This window comes from Sciurus vulgaris (genome assembly GCF_902686455.1).
Source record: "Sciurus vulgaris genome assembly, chromosome: 15".
Classification (NCBI taxonomy): domain Eukaryota; kingdom Metazoa; phylum Chordata; class Mammalia; order Rodentia; family Sciuridae; genus Sciurus; species Sciurus vulgaris.
Window position 1 is genome coordinate 11,510,160 of NC_136476.1, and position 5,632 is coordinate 11,515,791.

The window sequence follows — 5,632 nt, forward strand, 5'->3', positions numbered from 1 at the left end:
AACGGAAACTAATAGTACATTTTAATATTTACACCTTTAAAATATAGCTTTACATCTAGTATTTCAAGGCTTTATTACCTTCCTGGTTCAAAACATTCCTAGGTATTCTTGCAGATTTTTGTTTCAGAGGAAATTTAACTTAATCAATTGAGGAAAATTAGTGGACTTGATTTATCAGTGAACCAATTTGGAAAAACAGTATATGTTTAAACTATTTAACTTTATCAGCTAAGAGCACAGTGCATTTTCTCATTTCTATGGTTCTTCTGTTTTCTTCACCGAGGTCCCACACATCCCCAGTTTGTCTATAAATTTTGTAGTTTGTTGTAGGATAAATGGTGACTTATTCCCACTATAACCACTGGTGCTGGGAATTGCACCTAGCGGTGCTTTATGCTAGGGATTGAACCCAGGGCCTTGTGCTTATGAGGCAAGCACTCTACCAACTGAGCTATATCCCCAGCCCCACCCCAGCCCTTTTTATCTTTTATTTGGAGACAGGACCTGGCTAAGTTGTAGAGGCTGCCTTTAACCAGTGATCCTCCTGCTTCTGTTATCCTCAGTATGTCCAGTTGGGGTCTAGATTCTTGATGTCCTGAACAAAGAACTGAACGAGACACACACAAGTCACAGGCAAAGTACAGGTTTATTGACGGTGAAGATGGATGTAGCACTCTGTACGGTAGAGCAGAGTGGGCCAAGCAAGAGAGAGACTCAAGGTCTGATATCTGGAAATTATGCTGAACTGAGCTGTTCTCTTCCCTATGTAGAGCTGATTGATGACCTTACTCCCTTTGTCCCTCTTGGTTACCTTGTGATACCTGATTAGAATACTGCCCACTTGACCCGCACTGGTCATTTTAAAATACCAAAACTGTGGCGGAGTTCTCATGGTGATGAATCCTCAGTGGCAGGACCTTATTGAGGTAATGGTTTATTGTAAATTGGGACACGACTCCATTTCTTGTATCCCTGTCTTGTCTAGTGGCATCCTTCTTATACCCTCCCTCTGCCATCTTGGTGTCCTGAACTCTTACCTAACACCTCATCCTCTCAAGTATCTAGGACTACAGGTGTGCACCATTAGTTTGGGTTTTAATGTATTAAAAAAATTAAGTCAGTATTCTGACAAGCCCTCAACATTTAAAAATATGTATTAAGAATGAAATCTGGTGAATGGATAAAGAAACTATGGTATATATACAATGGAATATTACTCAGCTATAAAGAATAATAAAATTATGGCACTTGCAGGCAAATGGATGAAACTGGAGAATATAATGCTAAGTGAGATAAGCCAATCTCAAAAATCCAAAAGATGAACGATCTCACTGATAAGCAAATGATGACACATAATGGGAGGTGGGAGGGGGGCGAAAATGGAGGAAGGAGGGAATGTATAGAGGGAAAAGAGGGGTGGGAGGGGTGGGGGGAAGGAAAAAATAACGGAATGAATCAAACATCATTACCCTATGTAAATGTGTGATTACGCAAATAGTATGCTGTTTACTCCATGTACAAACAGAAACAACATGTATCCCATTTGTTTACAATAAAAAAAAAAAAGAATGAAATCTGGGGGCTAGCAGTGTAGTTCAATGATGTAGCACTTGCCTGCTCAGCATGTTTGAGGCCCTGGGTTTGTTACTTTAGCACTGAAAAAAAAAAAAAAAGATAATAATAATAATAATAAATTTTATAGATTCCCAGTACCCACCCCCTGCGCTGGGTCCTTCGGAAGTAGAAAACAGTGGAAGAAGTCTGAGTCCTGTGCTGTTCAGCAGGCAAGCATCCTCTCCGCTCAGCTGTCAGTACATAATGGACTCAGTACCTGCCACCGTGCCTTCTGTCGCCGTTTCCCCGGGGGACCCCGAGCTTCTGGGACCCCTGTCGGCGCTCTAAGCAGCCCTCATAGGGAGGAACCCCCGCTGTGGTAGGCGGTGGCTGAGTTCTGAGCGGAGTGGGTGCATTGATTGACGTGGTGATGGAGAAATGGAGTGTGTCAGGCCCCAGGCAGGCAGGACCAAACTGTATTGTTAAGGGAGGCTGGTGAGAGTGTACTTGAAGCTTTCCTCATTGCACTTTTTGACGGAATACTTAGAGGTGACAAGCCCCTTGTTATGTTCCTAAATGCAGCTAACGTCACAATAGGTCTTGTCCATATGGAGACTTGGGAGCTGGGGCCAGAATGAGAGTTATCTCGAATACTTGAAGAGGGTGGTGTAGAATATTGGAGCGAAGGCTGATGTTTAATACATGCCCTTTGTGCACACATTTAGAATTAGACATTGAGTTTTATAGAAGGAAGTTAAATTCAGAGTAGTTTATCTAAGCCAGTTTTCTAGAGTTGCTGGAATTACTTGTCATTTGTCTTTGTTTATATAAGAGTAGAATGAAAATGATTTAAAACCTTAGAGAAATAGTTCATTATTTGTATTATTCATTATCCTTGTGGTTTTATGTGTAGCCAGAAAATTAATTAGTTTTATCATATATTTAAGTTCTTGTCTTACATAATTATTTTTACTCATAAAAACCGGGTTATCTATGAGAGAAGTACTATACAGAGGGATTCTAGCCAGGTGTGAGACATATGATGTTGTAGGGCCTATTACAAATGGAAATATATGCTCCCTTTAAAGTATTTAGACTCATTATACTTGAAAACACTGCAAGCAAACAAGAAATATACACTGCTGGCAGTGAGATATCCTATCTCTTGAAGAAGCTGTTAGAGAATTTTGAGGAGCTAGTTGCCACATTGTCCAATGATGTTCAGCCTGGGCCTGATTTTTATGGACTACCATGGAAGCCTGTATTTCTCACTGTCTTCTTGGGAATTGTTTCATTTGCCATTTTCTTCTGGAGAACTGTTCTTGTTGTAAAAGATAGAGTATATCAAGTTACTGAACAGCAAATTTCTGAAAAGTTAAAGAATATCATGAAAGAAAATGAAGGTCTGGTGCAAAAATTGTCAAATTAGGGACAGAAGATCAAGGAATCCAAGAAACATGTCCAAGAAACCAAGAAACAAAATATGATTGTCTCTGATGAAGTAATTAAATATAAGGGTAAACTCAAGCTACTTGAAGAAACTAATGAGATTCTTGATGACAGAGCTAAAAGTCTTCATGTTATGTTAGAATCTGAGAAAGAACAAAATGTCAAGAATCAGGACTTGATATTAGAAAACAAGAAATCTACAGAGAGAAGTTAAAGTTCAATGAATGCTTCAGAATTTTCAGAGGTTCAAATTCCTCTTAATGAAGCTAAGCTTAGTGAAGAGAAGGTGAAGTCTGAATGCCATCAGGTTCAGGAAGAAAATGCTAGGCTTAAGAAGAAGAAAAAGCAGTTGCAGCAGGAAATTGAAGACCGGAGTAAATCACATGCTGAGCTCAGTGAGCAAATAAAATCATTTGAGAAGTCCCAGAAAGATTTAGAAGTAGCTCTTAATCACAAAGATGATAATATTAATGCTTTGACTAATTGTATTACACAGTTGAATCAAATAGAATGTGAATCGGAATCTGAGGGTCAAAATAAAGGAGGAGATGAGTCAGATGAATTAGCCAATGGAGAAGTAGGAAGTGACAAGAATGAGAAGGTGAAAAATCAAATTAAGCAGCTGATGGATGTCTCTCGGACACAAACTGCAATATCAGTAGTTGAAGAGGATCTAAAACTTTTACAACTTAAGCTAAGAGCCTCAATGTCCACAAAATGTAACCTAGAAGACCAAATAAATTAGAAGATGACCGCAATTCACTACAGTCTGCTAAAGCTGGGCTGGAAGAGGAGTGCAAAACTTTGAGGCAGAAAGTGGAGATTTTAAGTGAACTGTACCAGCAGGAGATGGCTCTGCAAAAGAAACTGAGTCAAGAAGAGTATGAGACAAGAAAGAGAACAGCAGCTGTCAGCTGCAGATGAAAAGGCGGTTTGGGCTGCAGAGGAAGTTAAAACTTACAAGTGGAGAATTGAAGAAATGGAGGAAGACTTACAGAAAACAGAAAACCAGATTGCTACTCATGAGAAAAGCTCATGATAACTGGCTCAAAGCTCATGCTGCAGAAAGAGAGGTAGCTGAAGAGAAAAGGGAAGCTGCTAATTTGAGACACAAATTATTGGAAATGACCCCAAAGATGGCAATGCGGCAAGATGAACCTGTGATTGTAAAACCAATACTGGGAAGACCAAATACACAAAACCCTCCCCGGAGAGGTCCACGGAGCCAGAATGGCTCTTTTGGCCCATCCCCTGTGAGTGGTGCAGAATGTTCCCCTCCACTGACAGCAGAGCCAGATGGGAGACCTCTCTCTGCTACTTTTAATTGAAGAGATATGCCTAGAAGTGAATTTGGATTAATGGATGGACATTTACCTCATCCTTGATGATCTCCTGAGGCATCTGGGAAACCCTTTGCCTCTGACCCAGGATGTGGTCCAGCTCCCGTGAACAGCAGCTCCAGAAGCTCTTCTCCAGCCAAGGTGATGGATGAGGGCAAGGTTAATATGGCTACCAAAGGGCCCCCCTCCTTTCCCAGGAGTATCTCTCATGGGCTCCCCTGGGGGAGGGCCTCTACCACCACCTGTTCGATATGGACAGCCACTTCAGCTTGGTGGGCCTTTAGGGCCTCGGCCACTTCCTCCACCATTTGGTCCTGGTGTGCGTCCACCACTAGGCTTAAGAGAATATGCACCAGGTGTTCCACCTGGAAAACGGCATCTGCCTCTTGACCTTCAGGAATTTTTACCAGGACCCACACCATTTAGACCTTTAGGTTCATTTGCTTCAATAGAGTACTTCATTCCTGGTACCCGATTACCACCCCCAACCCATGGTCCCCAAGACTACTCACCATCACCTGTTGCAAGAGACTTAACACCTTCACTCTAGAGACTCTCAGAGCAGTAGCCAGGACTGTTCGCAGGCTTTAAAACGGAGCCCATAACCACGACCTCTGACACTTAGTCAGAATGTGGACTGTGCACTCTTCATTGTGCTAAGGGATTATTGGCTTCTAAATCCAAAAGTTTTAAGGGTTTGTTTTTAGAACTAAGCTGCCTTGGCAGTAGGCATTTTTGAGTCAAAAAATTCAAAACTATCATTTCCCCCTCTAAATAATGATCACCTCTTAAGCTAAAGTATCCGTCCAACTTTGAAATGTGCCATAAGGAATACCTGTGTTTTAGTTAATGTAGCATATATAATTGCTAAATGATTTAGAATGTCATAAAATATGAACATTTCCTGTGGAAATGCTTTAAGAACATGTATTTCCATTATCCTATTTTGAGTATATTCCAGTTGATACAGAGCAATGGTGTTTATAAGCTCGATCTTTCTCTCTTTCTTAATATCTGGTCACAGACTGTTATGCTAAAAATGTTTACTCAAAGATCATAAGCTTATTTCCGTTCTTGCTGCAGTTCTTTGTGGTAATAGTTCATAAAAAATATTAATTAAAAAATAATAGATTTTATAAGCAGACTTTAATAGATATGAAACTCATCAATGTTGCCACTTTCTAGAATCTGTTGCATCCAAAATGGGACTATAGATCACTCAAAGGGGGCAAAAGGGGTTAACAGAGCAGGCAGGATGACATTTGGAGCAGAAGCTATTTGGGTAGGTT

General features: G+C 40.6%; 1 pseudogene across 1 annotated transcript; it reads left to right on the forward strand.

The window, feature by feature from the left end:
- Nucleotides 1-1,708: 1,708 nt before the first annotated feature.
- Nucleotides 1,709-5,408, forward strand: LOC306645598 (transport and Golgi organization protein 1 homolog; annotated as a pseudogene). Its single transcript has 2 exons — nt 1,709-1,889; nt 2,704-5,408. The product of its transcript is annotated as a transport and Golgi organization protein 1 homolog (transcript).
- The last annotated feature ends 224 nt before the right edge of the window (nt 5,409-5,632 follow it).